The 7,896-nt window shown below is 43.5% G+C and overlaps 1 long non-coding RNA gene across 1 annotated transcript; it reads right to left on the bottom strand.

Annotated features, from left to right (window-relative positions):
- Positions 1-5,704: 5,704 nt before the first annotated feature.
- LOC147418989 (uncharacterized) lies at positions 5,705-7,631 on the bottom strand. Its single transcript, XR_015187183.1, has 2 exons — positions 7,345-7,631; positions 5,705-6,158 (listed from the first exon to the last, which is right to left on the bottom strand). It is a non-coding gene; the product is annotated as an uncharacterized LOC147418989 (long non-coding RNA).
- Between the last annotated feature and the right edge of the window lie 265 nt (positions 7,632-7,896).

Genomic DNA, 7,896 nt, shown 5'->3' with positions numbered 1-7,896 from the left:
CAATGCGCTCTGACTGTCAGTGTAGATAGTGTTGGCAGTGTCCTGTCCAACACCCAAATAAGCCATAAGGCGTCTCAGCCATACACACTCAACCGTAGCTGTGAAGACTGCCCTGTACTCAGCCTCACAACTCGAAGTGGCCACAGTAGGTTGCTTCTTGCTCAACCATGATATACATGAACTGCCAAGCATGAAAGAAAAACCACTTGTGGACACTCGCGTGTCAAAACAACCAACCCAATCTGAGTCCGAAAAAGCATGTAAGTCTGGCGGCAATGATCCCCCCTTGGGATAAAACAAGCCAAGATGTAAAGTGCCACTAAGGTAGCGGATAATCCTCTTGATAGTCTGCCGATGCTTAGACCCTGGGCTATGCATAAATCTGCTGACCTGTGAGACTGTAAACTGAATATCCGGCCTCGTGTTGCATACATAAATGAGGCAGCCAACAGCAGTTTGGTAAAGAGTGACATCAGCAGGACCGCCAGCATCATGTAGACTCAACTTCAAACCTGTTTCCATGGGAGTGGCAATAGGTTTGCAATCCTTGAGTCCAAACTTACATAGCAATGTCTCTATGTAACTTTTCTGACACAAGGCAATACCACAAATTGTATACCCAAGTAATGATGCAACAACCCCAAATCTTTCATCTTGAAAGTAGCATTCAAATCAGACTTAAATTTAGCAATATGTCTCTCATTTGGTCCAGTGATCAACAAATCATCAACATAAAGAACCACAATGAGAAGTACATCACCCTCACGCTTTACATACAATGTGCTTTCTGTTGGACTATTACGAAAGCCTTGTTTGACCAAATGAGTGTCAGCTTTCTCATACCAAGCACGAGGAGATTGCTTCAACCCATACACATTTGCACACTTTGTCCTCTTGTCCTTTTATGACAAAACCGCGAGGTTGCGTTACATAAACTTCCTCAAATATCTCACCATTCAAGAAAGCAGTAACAATTTCTGATTGATGTACATCCCAACCAAAATGAGCTGCCAGTGCACATAGAAAACGCACAGTAGTCATACGACAAGTGGGAGCAAAAGTCTCTTCATAATCTATGCCTTTTTGCTGTGCATAACCCTTTGCAACAAGTCGAGCCTTATGGCAATCGATCTCACCATCCGGCTTGCATTTCAACTTGTAAACCCACTTCGTACCAATGGCCTTTTTGCCAGGAGGCAAATCACATAAAGTCCATGTGTCATTCTCTATAAGTGCATCATATTCTGATTGCATGGCAGCCATCCAATTTTCTGAATTCTGTGCTTCATCAAAAGACAGAGGCTCCTCAACATCATGTAAACTAGACACAGCCAAAGCATAACAATCTGATGCATAAGATGCATGACGAGAGCCTGAACGAGTACGACTAGACAAAGGTGCATCCAATTTATTGTCACGCAAAGTGTGAACCAGCCATTTTGGCATACCTCTAGCCTGCTCATTTTCAACCCTTTCCTCATCAAGTACATCATGTACATCTACATCAGTAATAGGCTGATCTAAAACATTTTCAGAAACCCCCATAGGCTGTACATTTGCCTCATTGGAACTTACATTCGTATTTCCACCACTGAAAAGAGGCAACAAAGTGTCATAAATGCCCTGTGAGCTTACATTACTGTCTCTAGTACATGACAGCAAGGGCTGAATAGAATCTTCCACAAACACTACATCCCGAGAAACCAGAATACGTTTTGTTTGCGGATGATACAACCTGTAACCTTTGCTTTCAGCACTATAACCAACAAAAATACATTTGACAGCCTTATCATCCAATTTTCTGCGCTGCACTTGTGGCACCAAAGCATATGCCAAACAGCCAAAAACATGCATGTGCTCAATAGAAGGCTTTCTATCATGCCATGCTTTATATGGAGTAATAGACTGCAAAGCTTTCGTAGGACACCTGTTAAGTACATAAGTGGCACACATAATGGCCTCAAGCCAAAAAGAATGCGGCAAAGCTTGACTTTTGACCATACATCGTGCCATTTCCGTCAGTGACCTGTTTTTCCTCTCAGCAACACCATTTTGCTGAGGTGTATAAGGCATTGTACATTGGTGTTTTATACCACGACTAGCCAGAAATGCATTAAATTCGTGAGACATATACTCCCCCCCTCGATCAGAACGGAGGGTGCCCATAGTACATTTCGAGACATTTTCAGCCATAGCCAGAAATTGTTTGAAGCACATAAAAACTTCGGACTTCGCTTTAAGCGGAAATACCCATGCATGCCTAGAGTAATCATCAATGAAAGTCACGAAGTACAGGTAATTGCCCAAGGACGGAGTTTGCATGGGCCCACAAACATCACTATGCACAAGCTGCAACCTGCATGTGGCCCGAACTGAACCATCCTTTGGAAACTTAGAACGCTGCATCTTACCCAAAATACAGCCTTCACAAACATGTTTGACAGGTGCTTCAAGAGGCGGCAAAGAAGCAACCATATCAGATTTCTGCAAACGCAACAAACTGGAAAAATTCAGATGACCAAAACGTGCATGCCAAAGTTTTGCATCTGAAATAGCCCTTGAATCTGCAACAGCATTTGCAAAATTTTGTCCACACTTGTTATACAAAGTGAGCTTATACAGCCCACGGCTCAAAAGGCTAGATGCAACAATTTCATCACCAAAACTGAGATCATGAACTGTACATCTGTCATCCACAAATTTGACTACAAGTCCAAGTCTAGCAAGTGCGGATACAGACAAGAGATTCTTCTTGATCCCAGGTACATAAAGTGCATCAACAAGTGTGAAGGAACTGCCATTAGCAGCAGTGAGCACAATCTTTCCAACTCCTTGAACTGGATAAGAGGCGTTGTTGGCACAAGTGACTAAATTCCCATGAGGGACAGACTCAAGAGAGGTAAAAAATTCATGATGTGAGGTAATGTGCTTTGTAGCACCACTGTCGAAATACCACACATGTAAATCTGCAGCAACTGACAAGCATGCATCATGGACAGCAGGATTGTAAGTGCACTCTGCGCTAAAAGCCCATTCTGCATCAACATCAGCAACACAGTCTCCTTTCACAGAAGACTCAACAATGGCTGCATTTGTAGTGGAACCAGCATTTGCAGTGGAACCACCCTCTTCCTTCTTAGCCTCTTTGGCCTTCAACTTAGGACACGACTTGATCAAGTGATCATTGGCTTTACAATAATGGCAACGCATCTTCTTTTTGCCCTTATCACCAGAATTGCCAGACGAAGTGCTGCCAACAGAAGCATTATGAACATAATTTTTGCCACTCGCAGCAGAACCATAAGAAGTGGCTGCATTACTGCTACCACCCTTTCTTTGAGAAGCAATAAAAGCCTGTTCAACTGCACGCTGCCTAGTCCTGTTTTTTCTAGAAAGTGACTCTTGCAACAGCAATGTGCATAATGCATCAAACTTGACAACTTCAGGATTTCCTTGGGTCATCAGTCTCCAAGTACTAGCAAAAGTCTGGTAGGAATCTGGTAAGGCATCAAGAACAGTCTGCACAAGGGAACTGTCTAAAATGACTTCACTTGCAGAAATAAGTTGCTCATTGATATCCTTTACACTAGCAAGGAAAGTGTCCATGTCATCTTCCTCATGCATAATCTTCGACTCCAGCTCTTTACGCAGCAAAGCAATTTTAGCCTCATTGCGGCTTGCATAAAGACCTGCTAAAATATCCCAAGCCTGTTTTGCAGATTTTACTGAACGGATGTGAGGAACAATGGTGCGCTTCACAGACAACGCAGTCAATGAATGAGCCTGCGCATCCTTAACATCCCAACGAGCTTGTTCTGTTGTAGGCAAAACAACTCTAACAACTGCAATCCTTGCAGCAAGACCTGCAACATCCTCAACATCGCCTACATCCTCAGAACCAGGATGTACATCAATGCCCTGCACAATGTTCCAGATACCCTTTGACACAAGAACGTGTTGCATCATATAAGCCCACATAGGGTAGTTGTCCCCATCGAACCTGTCCTCAGCAAAAAACATCTTGAACACATATGTGTTGTTGTTGTCAGCCATGGTAAATGCTGCACCTGATGTGAAAACTACCCGAAAATAGGAGAAACAGAGCGTGAACAACCTGTGCTATATAGCACAAACCGTAGAAGACTATAAGGCACCTGTTATGTAGAAAACGGCACTGACAGAAATTTTGCACAAAATGACGAAATAGCCTGTGCAGTATTGCCTGTAGTTGAAACGGAGGCCGAAATGAGTCCAAATCAAAATTCTGAGCAGACCGAGCTCTTCGAGTATGCCCAAAATATTTGTCGACCTGCGAATGCTCGCCAAAGCTCACTAAAATCGGAAAAAGTGAGCAGGCGTGTGCTGGAGCAGCTGGCGACTAAGCTCGGGAGGACGTGACTTGCTCTGATACCAATTGTTGGAATTAGGGTTGCAGAGAAACACACACAGCTTGGAGAAGACGAAGGAAGCTCAAGGCACACAATAGAGAGTGTGTTACTTAGTGTGCAATGGAAAGATAGATAGCCCTAGAGTGATGGGCGTATATACAATGCACGGGGGGAAAAAACCTCCTAAAGAGGGGAAAAATGCCCCGGCGGTCCTAGTGTGTTCACACACATCACTACCACGTGTATATGGTAACAATAGTAGCCATGGCTAGCATTGTGTGGCCGATAACTCTTGCCTTACACTCCACCTCCAAGGTCTCCACCTCTCCTCCCTTCTCGAAGCTCGCCATCCATGCCAACATCTCTTCCCAACCTACCGATCAATGCTCTCACTACGCCCGCCTCTCTTTGCTACGCTCTTCACCAAGGAGGCTCTCACTACTAATATAAAGATCAAGTTGAAATTTCCTCCTCCCTATAATGGTCTACTTGGAACCAAGAATGCAGACTAGGCCTGTAATACAAAATTTCCATTGAAGGAGAGGTTCGGTAGTTTCCAGGGCCAAGGAATTTGCAATCGTCGGTTGTAGAAGTGCCAATGCTATAGGTGGCAGTTGCATCAAAGCACACACAAGAGCAATAATATGCATAACATCTATACTTTTTATAAACCAGCTAAAAATTTTCTTGGGCTCTTGGTGCATTCACACGTCACTCTCTCGCGCACTCCTAATGCAACCCAACTTTGTCGGGGGGGGGGGGGGGGGGGGGGGGGGGGGGGGGGGGGGGGGGGGGGGTTGGTTTAGCCGCAGCAACGCGCGGGTCACATACTAGTCTCCCCTTTATTTCACAAAACTCCACCCTCCATTTGACATCCAATTTTCTTAAAAAGTAAAAATCCACTTTTGTAGTATTCAAAAAATATATTGGCCAGCATGAATCGGAAGGAACGTGACCTTTTACTGCATGTGTGAGAATTTAACTCTCCTCAAGTCACATAAATATGTAAAATTTTAATAAATGTGAACAGAGACAATCAAATTAGCGTGAAAATTTATCGTATTAACTTAATAGTGCACACTCACATTGTGTGCACATATGACACGTCGAGCACAATGTAACATCTCAAATTGTGTGTGCATAGGAATTTTGGGATCAAGGGATAATTCAAAGTTTGGTCATTTTCTTTACAAAACTTTGGAGGCTTTTTTTTTTTTTTTTTGGGGAGGGGGGGGGGGGAGAGAGAGAAAGAGAGACAGAGAGAGAGAGAGAGAATATATACAAAAACAAGGTAGGAGAGATTGATGCAAACCTAATAGAAAGAAGACTAGTCAATATTTATTATTCACAAAAACCACCAGAATACATCTCAAACTCTAGAAAATGAATGAATAATGAAATCGCTAGGTATAGGTAGGAAATGGGAGCTGGAGTTCCTACGGTGTGTCTCGTATCTCATCATATGTAGGGTAGGTCAAATACAAAAGTTGCCACTCCCTCTCAATGTGCTCACATGATTGAAAGAATTAGTAGCTCAAAAACACTCCAACAAGGAGAGAGGCAAAAGCCGTGGCAAGAAACGCAACTGGGGTTAAAGTAGCAGCATTATCATCACCAGTTGTGGGAGTTGGAGTAGGAGGTTCAACTTGTGCCATTGCACTTTGTCCGGCCATTGCCAAAACACCCATCACCACGAGGATGGTAACAAGATTGGAGAAAGCAATCCTTCCACTGATTTGAGAGAGAGCCATTGTGATAAGGGAGGTTACTCTGCATCAAGAACCAAGCAAGCAAAGTGAGTAAGAAATGATATGGCCGAGTAAGTGTTACCATGTCATACAAAGCAAGCAATAACTTCACGAGAAAAAACTTTAAAAAGGTTAAAGGTAGTGACAATGGCTTACATAGACCATGTCACAAGAAGATATAAAAATTTTGTCACGTAGGAAAACGAAGTGTTTTCAGTGTTTTTCATACAATGAATAACATCATGCACTTCTGCTCGAGAGGCACTGCTTACCTAGCCAGGTACGATTGGGGGCAGGGGACCACCAGCCCCCCCACCGGGCTGGCGGTCCCCTGCCCCCAATCGTACCTGGCTAGGTAAGCAGTGCCTTCCTCACAAAAGCTCATGATGTTGAGGTATGTCACAATGTGGGAATTATTGTGAGAATTTGTCCGAAACTTCGTGTGTGAAAAGTACTTAAGGCCCCAAAGCTAATGCCCCTCTCTATGAAAGGCTTTGCCATGTTCCCCTATGCAAAAGGCTTAATGTAATGGTCCAAAATTGCTTACTGTTAACAACCTTAAATATAATGATCCACAATTGCTGTCAAGGGATTCAAGAGTCTAAAGGCAAGGCCTAAGGCCTTATGCAGCTAAAAAGATTCCTCATGTTAAGCCGAAGGCCTTATGTAAAGCCGAAAAGATTCCCAATGTTGAATCGATAAAGCAAGCGTCCACAAAACAGAAAAAATGCCATGTGGCAATAAATAATGGACAATGCCAATGCCAACACTTGGCACTAAGACCTGCAGGAGGGCATAAAGACAAAACTCGCCCTTATTTTCCAAATAAAATCACCCAAACAATTTCAATTTTTGTGCCATGAAGCTAGGACCAAGAGTGCAAATTATTTAATGTGTATTAATCGAACACAATTTCAGATACAAACCATGCAAATTTCTGTAATGCTTATAATCGAATTCGTATAAACAATTTTAGATGTGCGCGGGCGGGCGTGTGTTTGTGTGTGTGAGAGATAGAAAGAGAGATTAGGGAGTGGAAGTTTTCAATATGTGTATACGCTTGGAGGAGAGAGAGAGAGAGAGAGAGAGAGAGAGAGAGAGTGTGTGTGTGTTTTTAAGCGCGCACAACAATTAAGCATCCCTGCAGAGTGTGTGTGTGTGTGTGTGTGTGTGAGAGAGAGAGAGAGAGAGAGAGAGAGAGAGAGAACCTTGAGATCTGAAGTACTGCAAGAAGAGAGGAAAACGCAGATCAAGCTCGAATTTGCGGAGGAGGAGAGGAGAGAGCACTGTAGGAGCTCCTCTGTGATTGAGGGAGATTGCGCTAAGGATGGGTGACTTATAAAGAGAGCTGCCGAGAGAGAGAGAGAGCGAGAGAGAGAGGAACGAGTCAGAAGGTAGCGTGTGTGTGTGTGTGTAGAGAGAGATGGTGGTGGGCGGTTGGCAAAAGTGTGGGGCAACGCGATTTGCAGGGTCCATAAGCGTGCTTGAGGTTGGCACGTCGCTTATGACCGCCTTCTCCTCTTACTAAGAAGCAAATGATTTGATATTCCATACTCAAGGCGACACAGGGCTAGTAGAGAGAGAGAGCGGCCAGGGCTAGAAAAATACATTTTTCCTTACCGAAGAAAGTAACCGGTTTTTAAGTCAAAATTTGAAGCTTTTGTGGTTTGCAAGCTCAAAATCTAACCGGGATTTTATGATTTTAGCCATTTAAAATACATTGTATCCCGATTTTCTTTTAACACTGGAGAGAGCATCAA

This window comes from Adiantum capillus-veneris, chromosome 29 (genome assembly GCF_014529385.1).
Source record: "Adiantum capillus-veneris isolate H3 chromosome 29, ASM1452938v2, whole genome shotgun sequence".
In the NCBI taxonomy this organism is placed as follows: domain Eukaryota; kingdom Viridiplantae; phylum Streptophyta; class Polypodiopsida; order Polypodiales; family Pteridaceae; genus Adiantum; species Adiantum capillus-veneris.
This window is presented reverse-complemented; position numbering and strand designations above follow the sequence as displayed.